The sequence below is a fragment of the Chlorocebus sabaeus genome, chromosome 25 (assembly GCF_047675955.1).
Source record: "Chlorocebus sabaeus isolate Y175 chromosome 25, mChlSab1.0.hap1, whole genome shotgun sequence".
In the NCBI taxonomy this organism is placed as follows: domain Eukaryota; kingdom Metazoa; phylum Chordata; class Mammalia; order Primates; family Cercopithecidae; genus Chlorocebus; species Chlorocebus sabaeus.
The window spans coordinates 72,937,502-72,947,913 of NC_132928.1; the positions used below are offsets into that span (position 1 = coordinate 72,937,502).

Here is a 10,412-nt window from a genome sequence, read left to right on the forward strand (position 1 = left end):
GAATCACAGCAAACTGGGAGCTCTGTGCACCCCCAAAATGATTTTCCACACAATGAGAAGCACTCAAAAGAAATGGTTACAGCTGCTGGGGACCCCGTCAGCCTTTGAGGGCAGTGAGGTGTCCAGGTGGCAGCCTCTGGGGCAAACAAGTCCCAGATCCACCGCTTCCCAGCTGGGGAAGATTCCTGCCCCTTTCTGGGCCTCATTTCCTCGTCTATGAAATGGGCATAACCGTGTCACTTCGCCAGGGGGTCGTAATGGGTAAATGCCCCTGCTCGGTGGAGAAGCAGGAGTCTTTCGAGCTATTTCCACCAGAAATGGCAGAAGCACGGCAGGGCAGGAGAAGTGCCCATCTGTGGGTCAGGACAGAAGGCAAAGGTGTCTTTAGACACAGAGGATACTGCAGTTCTTTGTCTCGCCCTCAACCTCCAGGACTGTCTGCTTGCCTGTATGGTCTGCTTACCACATTCCCTCCAAAGTAGGGCCCCAGGCCCACCCAGCCCCTCATGGACTCCACTCCAGACCCTCCTTCTAGACGGGTGGGGAAGCAAGGCAGAGCCTGCGGTGCTCCCCTCAAGGAGGTGTGGCAGTTCCCCTCTCTTCCTTTCTCTCAGGTCACTCTTTTGACCCCCAAGGATCCCTGAGCACTCATTTGCTGTCTCCAGCCTCTCTTGCTTGGAAGAGGAAAGAAATATCTCAGGTTCCTTTGTCTTCGGGCCACACTAGCTCCTCCCTATCCCCACTCACTCAGGACACATCAGGAGGGAGCAGAAGGACTGGCTGCCCAACGGAAGGAGATTTTATCACTGATATTGTTTGAACTTACTGGTGTGTGGCAATTAAAATGGTTTAAAAGCAGTCTGACTTGGAGCTGGATTGTCTTTAAACTCTCTAGGGACAATGCTGTCCTCACTGTCAGCCCCCGAGGCACACCCATCCCCGTACCCTCCTTGCTACTGCTCATCCAGGACCCCATCGTTATGGGCCTCCCAAGTCATAAGGGGTCACTCTCTTCTCTCCTTGGATGCCTGTAACACAGAAAATGGTCTGCACCCTAGTTACTACCTCTCCTACAGGAGCCTCGGGACACAGGCCTGTTGGGAATCCCCTAAAAGGGTGTTCTCCCTCTCCCCGGAAGCTCTTCTTGGGCCCTTTGGGAAAGTAAAGAAACAGCACGTCCTCCAAATCCCCATGGGCATAAGAGGAGGGTCTTTGATGCCTCGTTTTTCTTCTTGTGTTTTTGTTTTCCCTTTTTGCAGATCTCTGCATTTAATGAGGAAGTGCTGTCAGCAGAAAAGAGAGGAAGCTTCACCCCGACCACCCGCAGGACCCACGTCCCTCTCAGCAGGGAGGCAGAATCATTCTTCTATTCCCTTCCTCGAAGGGCAGCTCCAGACACTCACGCGGACCCAAGTAGGAAAAGCAAAGAGTGTGTCCTCACACTGTGTACCTCCTACAGGTAACGTCCTGGAGAAATCTCTGGAAAGAGAAAACAGAAATTTTATGGCCCACAATTAAAATGATTTGAGTCATAAATAACTCTGATAGCTTGCCCCACCAAACACATGCTACGTTCCACACCCCCTGCTAGCCCTTCACATCCATCTCCACGCCGAGCCCTCTAACAACCTTACAAGAGAGAGACTTTTTACTCTCATTTCCCAGAGGAGGACATTGAGGCCAAAGAAGAGAAGGGATTCCTCAGGTGACACCGTAAGTGACAGAGTCGAGACCCACATCGGGCCTGTCTGAAGTCAAGGTCACTCTAATTCCTCACACAGCCCCGCCAGAGGTTCCCACAGTGCTGGGTGCCAGCTGGGTGATAAGGCCTTTCCACAAAGGACATCGAAGTACCTCATCAGGCCAGATGCGGTGGCTTACGTCTGTAATCCCAATACTTTGGGAGGCCAAGGATCACCTGAGGTCAGGAGTTCAAGGCCAGCCTGGCCAACATGGCAAAACCCCGTCTCTACTAAAAATACCAAAAATTAGCCAGGTATGGTGGTGGATGTCTGTAATCCCGCTACTTGGGAGGGTGAGGCAGGAGAATCGCTTGAACCCGGGAGGCAGAGGTTGCAGTGAGCCAAGATCGTGCCATTACACTCCAGCCTGGGTAACAGAACGAGACTCTATCAAAAAAAACCTCATCATCAGTAGAGAACTGTCACCTTCCTAAACGAGGAAACTGACACTTTTAAAAGCAAACAGATTTCTGAACTTGGGGTTAATGATAAAACTGGAAAAACGTAAAAGACTCCCTGTTCCTCTCCTCCATTATCAATATGTGACTTAGATTTGGATGCCAAGTCAAATCTCACCAGAACTATATCCTCCATGGTAACTTATTAAAGAGTCAATCAAAGTTTGCTTTAAGAGAAAAGTAAATACACCCAACTTTCCATACAATGCCGGACCCTGAGTTCACTTCCTGGTTTCACTGTTGACTCAGGTTGCAATCCTAGATAAGTAACTACACATGCTCACTGCCCCAGGCCCAAAGCTGGGGCAAGAGCCTGGAGTCAGCGCACCCCCAAGAATTCCGGAACATGGGAAGGTGCCCATCTTTTGTGGAGGGGGCCTGCCTCACAGAGGAAAATCAGGCAAAAGGCTATGTGCAAAGCTCCACGTGCAGGTGCAAGCTGCTTGTCCCTGTGTCTCTGATTGCGAGGAAAGGGGTCACCATTTGTCACACCACCAACAAAACCCTGCCATCCTTTGGCTCTATGTTCACCCATAATTACTGGCATGAGGTGGGAAGCGCTGCCCTCTGGGACTCAGGTGGTGGGAAGGATACAGAACAGAGTCGGCAAGTCAACTCCAATCACAGTGAGCATTTTCAAAGAAACAAATAAAAATAGCCAGAAGTGGGTCAGCACTTACAGTGAGGTTAGAGACAGGAAATTGGGACAGACTCCGGGTCCTGTGTAGAGGGACAGAAGTTTTATTTCATAAGTACAAACTCATACTGTCTTTCCAATCTGATTCCTTGTTTCTTTTCTTTTGCTTGTTCATCTCCTCTGTCTTTTGGATACACAGCAAACAAACACACATAGGCAGCTAACAAAAACAGCGTGATGTTGGATCCTTGCTCCTTCAGTTCTAAGGTCCTCTTTTTCCTGAGGCTGAAGAAAAAGATACTTAAAGAAAACTTACTTAAGAGTCAGGCAGGAAGGGGAGGTGGGATACACACTTTGCCTATCTTTCAGGTTTCTGCAATCTCAGCGCATGCTGCTTAAGAGGAAAAGAGCAGCAAAGCAGATGAAAAGCACTGTGTCCTTAAGTGATTTACCTGTTCCCAAGCAGGCCTGCCTCACACCTGCATCTCCCCAACTCTCTGTCAGTGACCCTGCCACCACCATATCTGTGGCATCTGGTGTGCTGCACACACAGCATATGTGTGCAAGTGCATGGTATATCCACATAGCACACATGCATGCATGCTATAAACATGTGCCCATACATAAATAACACATGCAGGCATGCATGTGTTATTTATGTATGTTATTTGGTCCAGCCTTGGGGCTCCTTTTATTTTTCAGTGAACTGAAAGAAGGCAACCTTTGGAAGTATGTGTTTTAGTGCTCTAGCAGATTACCGGTGAAACCTGCTGACGCTCACCAAACGACTCCATGTTGCCAAATCTTCTCTCCTGGCCCTGATGATCTGCACCTTAAAACCAAGGCCCAGGTTGACTGCACAGAAGAGTTTACTATTCGCTTGCTCACTCTCTCTCCTCTCTCTTTTTTTCTGTAAGCCCAATAAATCTGCCCTATCACGTCATTGAGGCCGCAAGGAAATGTAATCCTGCCAAGTGTGGGAGTTAACAAAAACTGCCAAAGTCTTAAGGTTACAGAGAGAGCAAGAACCACTTTCTGGGTTATGCATGTCTACTGTGTATGTGCAGGGGTGCCATGTGTATGTACCGCGTGTGTGTGGGTACTGTGTGTGTGCATGGATGCTATGTGGATTCATCATGCACTACCATGTGTGCACGAGCACTGTGTGTGCACTGAGAGTATATGTGGCTAGCAAGTGTGTGCACTGCGTGTACCTGAGCACTGTGCGTACCTGAGCTCTGGGCTTATGTAGATGCAAACATACATACCTAAGACGTGTAGCAAACAAAACAGGCACAGTGCTTTCAGGAGAAACTTGGGTGTGGAAGTAAGTTCTACCTTTTTGCTCTATTTTCCTCCTGGAGGGAGGGAGGAAAAGCAGCTGCCTAAATGCACCATCAGCCCACAAGCTGTCATGCATGACTACCTCCAGGACAGACAGGAGAGCAGGAACCCCTTTATGAAGCTGAGTTCTGATGCAGAATGTTTTCAGGGCTTAAGACAGCCCCCACACAGCTAGGCAACCAAACTTTCTGGGCTGCGGTCAGTTAGCTGTGTCGCACAGGAACGGCATCTGCTTTCACTTATTTCAGAACTCTAGCATAAGTCCTGGGAGTATTTGACCAAAAGAGCCTCCCACTTGGCGTGCGAGGGTTAGGTTTCCAGAAGATGTAGCACGTACCTGTGCTTTCAACTCCCAGAAGCCAAAGTTATGGAAAGATCTCAGCGTGTTTTTTAAATTTTATTTTAAAATCATACCATTTTAAAAGATCTGCTTGTTATAAATCCAGCCTAAAAGCAGATGAATGAAACATAGACCCACACAAAAAAAAATCTACAAGAATAGATCTTTTTTTTTTTAACTTGGGGTTTTTGGGGAGGGATTTTAGAGGAGTGGCGGGGAAGCTACTCAGGCGAGATAAACTCCTTAAAAGCATGGGCAAAATTCCCTTTTCTGTGACCAGTTTTTTAAAAAATGACAAAGTCACACAAGAGAGGAAATGAAAAGGGAAATTTTTAGACTTCTCATCTGTGCTGAAAGCCCCGGGCTGTTTCAGAACCCAGTCAGGGTAACCGTCAGGCCTGCGGTCACCACGCTGCAATCCCAGGAGGCCTTGCATCAGTGGCCATTATATCAATAAGGAAGTACAATCACCAAACCACAAGCCGGCTTTTTTTCTAAGCCCACATGTTGCTTTAGAGGGTTTTCAAACAAGAGACTTTCCTGTTTTTGAAACCTGTGAATCCACAGGTCTTACAGGTTACTCAAATTATCTTATCACTTACAGCATGAATTTCAAAACTGCTTACTCCAGCCTTCCCCTCCCCTGGAGGAACAGACGTCCATTTACAAACCAGAATCCTTATTTACAGTGTCCCGTTGCCAATTGCTGACACAGAAGGGGAAAAAATACCAGTTATACATTAAGCTTTAAGGTTAAAGTATCTGTGCCAGACACTGTTCAAACACCATCTATTCACTGACCTGAAGGCAGGATGACCACACCGGAGAAAATTCCACAGAAACAGTTTTGCGGTCACAGCAGTATTCCTTCACAGAGCCAGGCTATGTTTCCTGCAGATGCATACACATGCTTGCAAATGTAGTGTAAGAAATCATCACAATTCAGAGGAAACATATTCCTAAAATGTGCAGCAAATCTGTCAGAAATTTTTAAGCACAGCCAAAAGACATCCCAAACCACCTATGAGGTTACTTCCCAGGTTGCTGGAAAAATCAATGTAGGACAGAAAAATCAGTAGAGGACGCTACGGGGGCGCAGGTGAAAGATGTAAACTGTCCAATCTAAATCTTCAATGGGATGCAAGTCAGACTTGTTTTTCTCTTGAGCAAATAGAAAGATTCAGATTAAAGAGTGCCTTATAGAACTGATGCAGAGTTCTACATAGAACTGATACAGAGTTCATCTATCAGAGTGTCTTATAGATGAGATAAATCCACAAACAAACGTCTCTCTTTCCTGCTCAGCTCAGCAGTTTGAGAAAGATGTGCCAAACCTAACAACTGCATTTGACAGCCATCTCCTGGTTTAACTTCTACCCTGGCCAGTGGCCACTTGGCGTTGCCCAAGCAATGCCTGCAGACTTCATCACTTCATCACGCGCTCCCTGGCTGGAAGCGTCCCTCCTGAGGCAGACCTGAAGTTCACAGAGGGCTTCTGGACAGTAGTTCACACTCTGTTTTCAATGGTGGCCCAATCAGACTGAGAATAAACAACTGAACTTTATCCTGCAGCTACAACCAGTGACCTCTAAGCCCATTTCACAGAATGCACACGGCAGTAATGAATCTAGAAGACACTTATCTAATCTCACACTTTTCCTTCTTTTTGGGTTATAATCAACACTTAGCTCATCAAAACACAGACACACACACATGCATACACACACACATCTTCCAAAAAAGAACTTGGTCTCAGTTTAAGCACACTGGGATTTTGTTTATCTTATTTGTCTGCATTCCAAAAAACCTTCTAGCACTGAAATGTTGAGATAGACACTCTGAAGTCAGGATGCTGTGATGTTTATGTTTGAGGGAGGGTTCTTTCAAAGTAGTCAAAATTGTCTCTCTTATGAAATGTGAAGTGTGAATGAAGCCACACCAAAAAGTCTCAGAAGTAAATCTCTCAAAGATTGTGACCAGCCTGTTGTGGAATAACGCAATATATCCTTAGAGGAAAATACAATAAAGTAAAAGAATTCCAGGCTTCCCATACAGGCTCAGTAGGTATTTTTTATCATAATAACTCGTCGGTAAATGGCCTACCATGTCCATAGGAAAAGCATCCTCTTCTTCAACCGTGTTTTAAAAAGAATAACGTTTTCTTTCCTCCTTTGGAAAAGCAATTGCTACAAAATTCACATAAAACAAATACGGACTGGTTTTCTGTTCCTTTCACTTTCTGTTCCTATCACTTTAGGCGTGGTAACCAGGACTCCTAGGCCTAAATATGCTTGCCTGACTTTGCCTGAGTTTGCTGGAGAATTGCTCAACCACCCTCTCACTTTGGCTGTGTAGACCATGGGTCTTGCCCTCCCTCCAGGGGAGAGGCATTAACGAATGAAGAAAACAGTGACTCTCCCCTCTTCTGCCACCACTGACACTCCATATCCAGGCCTTTGCCACCAGGCCTGCTTCCAGAACTGTGGGCTGCCTGTTCCCTGCTGTCCTGAGCCTTCCAGCTCCAGTGCCAACAAGGGCACTAGGTAATGGGTACTTCTGATGAAGGACACCGCATGAGATCTTCCTGTCACTTAGAGAAGTGTTCCATTTGGGGTCATTACCAACCCTGTCTACTCAGATCAGCAAAGCATAGAGAAAAATAGGATGGATGGGCAAGCATAAGGCATCACCTTATACTTGTGTCCGTAAAAAGCTCTTTATATTACAGAATTTCTTTATTTGGAACAACAAAATATTCTGAAGGGAATCTCATCAATTTTAGTTTGGAATGCTTATAGAGGTTGTCTGGAAGAATAGATTTTGTTGATTTGGTTTTTTATTACAAAGAAAAATAAAAGCTTTTGTAGTTATTCTTGAAGGTATGACCTCCAACTACAATTACAAGTATGAGAGATATTGTAAGCAAGTCCTTTTCTTTTTTTTTTTTTTAAGAGACAGGGTCTCACCATGTTGCCCAGGCTGGTCTCGAACTCCTGTACTCAAGCAATCTGCCCATTTCAGCCTCGCAAAGAGATGAGATTATAGGTGTGAGCCACTACACCCAGCCTGTAAGCCAGACTTTTAAAGCTCATTTTAAACTTTTTTTTTTTCTTTTTTGAGACAGGGTCTTGCTTTGTTGTCTAGGCTGGAGTGCAGTGGCATAACCTCAGCTCACTGCAACCTCCATCATCTCCTGGTTTCAAGCAATTCTCCTGCCTCAGCCCCCCAAGTAGCTGGGATTACATGCGCCCACCACCACAAGCGGCTAATGTTTGTATTTTCAGTAGAGACAGGGTTTCACCGTGTTGGCCAGGATGGTCTCGAACTCCTGACCTCAAGTGATCCATCTGCCTCAGCCTCCCAAAGTGCTGGGATTACAGGCGTGAGTCACCAGGCCCGGCCCATTTTAAATTTTATTGTGACCATTTTTATTTTTATATTTTAAAATTTTATTATGACAAAAGGAGCACATAGCACAGTGACTCTCCATATAATTATGGAGATTAACAATTACCCAGATTTTTTTTTTTTTTAAGAAAGGGTAGCCTATAGGCAATATCATTGAATGTTCTTTTTGTTTTTTTGTTTTTTATCTTTTTTTATTATTATTATTATACTTTAAGTTCTAGGGTACATGTGCACAATACCTAGATTTTTTGACATTTGCTTCATTTATTGTGTTTTACTTTTTTTCTCTTTGCCGAAATCTTTTAAAGAGCATTGCAGGCTTCATGCCATTTCACTCCTTCCTACTTTAGTATGCGTCTCTAAAATGCATGAACATTTCCTTGCATAGCCCCATGAAGATCCTTTTTAAAAGCAATAAAAGAAGTCGGTTTTGTGGAGATGACAAACAGCACATGGCTATGAAGGCTTAAGATAACATTTCCAGTGAGCATAGCATACAGCCTCAAAAAGTCCTAAATCTCAAAGGCAGTTGGACAGAAGCAAGATGAAGTGTTCTGGAAGACTGAGTCCGATCATTCAAAAAGGGACACAAGGCCGGGCATGGTGGCTCACACCGGTAATTCCAGCACTTTAGGAGACCGTGGCAGGCAGATCGCCTGAGATCAAGAGCTGAAGACTCAGCCTGGCCAACATGGTGAAACCCTGTCTCCATTAAAAATACAAAAATAAGCTGGGTGTGGTGGTGCATGCCCGTAATCCCAGCTACTTGGGAGGCTGAGGCAGGAGAATCACTTGAACCTGGGAGGCAGAAGTTGTAGTGAGCCGAGGTTGTGCCACTGCATTCCAGCCTGGGCAACAGAGCGAAACTCTGTCTCAAAAAAAAAAAAAAAAGGATGGGGAGCACAAGTGATGACAAAGACAGTTGATAACAAAGAGTCTGAATAATGAGTAACAAAAAGGAAAAAGGCAAGATTCCTAAATAAGAATATTTATGCATGTGATTCTAAATATAACTGGCCAGTCGTGGTGGCTCACTCCTGTAATCCCAGCACTTTGGGAGGCCCACGCAAGGCAAATCACTTGAGGTCAGGAGTTCCAGACCAGCCTGGCCAGTATGGTGACCTGTCTCTACTAAAAATACAAAAATTAGTCAGGCATGGTGGCACGTGCCTGTAGTCCCAGCGCTGAGGCAGGAGAATCGTTTGAACCCGGAAATGGAGGTTGCAACGAGCCAAGATCGCACCACTACACTCCAACTTCAGTGACAGAGCAAGATTCTGTCTCAAACAAATAAATAAACAAACAAACAAGTAACTAAGTCAATAAATTAAATTCTTAACTAGAAATGTGACTATTTCACTTGCATCATTAAAAGTATATATTCAAGCCACCGGGCATGGTGGCTCACGTCTGTAATCCCAGCACTTTGGGAGGCTGAGGTGGGCGGATCATGAGGTCAAGAGTTCAAGACCAGCCTGGCCAACATGTGAAACTTTGTCTCTACTAAAAATACAAAAATTAGCCAGGCATGGTGCCACACGCCTGTAATTCCAGTTACTTGGGAGGCTGAGGCAGGAGAATTGCTTGAACCTGTGAGGCAGAGATTGCACTGAGCCAAGATCACACCACTGCACTCCAGCCTGGGCAACAGAGCGAGACTCCATCTCAAAGAAAAAAAAAAAATTCAAGCCGGGCGGGGTGGCTCACACCTGTAATCCCAGCACTTTGGGAGGCCAAGGCGGGGAGATCACCTGAGGTCAGGAGTTCAAGACCAGCCTGGCCAACACAGCGAAACTCTGTCTCAACTAAAAAATAGAAAAATTAGCCAGGCATAATGTAATCCCAGTTACTCAGGAGGCTGAGGCAGGGAGAATTGCTTGAACCAGAAAGGTGGAGGTTGCAGTGAGCCGAGATCGCACCACTGCACTCCAACCATGGGTGACAGAGCGAGATGCCATCTGAAAAAAAAAAAAATATATATATATATATATATATGATGGCAAAAAAAAAAAAAAAGGACACAAAATGTGTGTAACCTACCCATTGGGAAATGGGGCATTGCCTCATATTTGGGCTTGCATACATGGTATCTTCAACCCATCACTTGCCCGCATCCACCAAGCCTACTCTTCCTGGCAACAGTGCTTCTTCAGTGTCTACCAGATGCCAGGCACCATGCCAGGCCCTGAGTATATATGTCCCTGATGTGTACACCTGCCCTGTGAGGGACATCCTACTATCACCTCACTTTTTCAAGGGAGAAAAACTTAGACTTCAAGAAAGAGTTATTTTCCCACAGAGATAATAAAGTTGGAACATAGATCTGACTTATTCTGCCTTCTGCCCTGAAGACTCTTTTACTCTCGTCTTCCCCAAAGTAGCAGCTTTAGATCTGCCCTAAACCAAGCGGCAATATCAAGGTTTCTACTCATACCGGAAAACGGGGAGGGTTTATCATCTGCACCATGCCAGGACAGCGATCG

The 10,412-nt window shown here is 45.5% G+C and overlaps 1 long non-coding RNA gene across 1 annotated transcript; it reads right to left on the minus strand.

Moving 5' to 3' along the window:
* Positions 1 to 237: 237 nt before the first annotated feature.
* On the minus strand, positions 238 to 5,744 carry LOC119619674 (uncharacterized). The gene is made up of 3 exons (XR_012091313.1): positions 5,323 to 5,744; positions 2,881 to 2,920; positions 238 to 1,479 (listed from the first exon to the last, which is right to left on the minus strand). It is a non-coding gene; the product is annotated as an uncharacterized lncRNA (long non-coding RNA).
* Between the last annotated feature and the right edge of the window lie 4,668 nt (positions 5,745 to 10,412).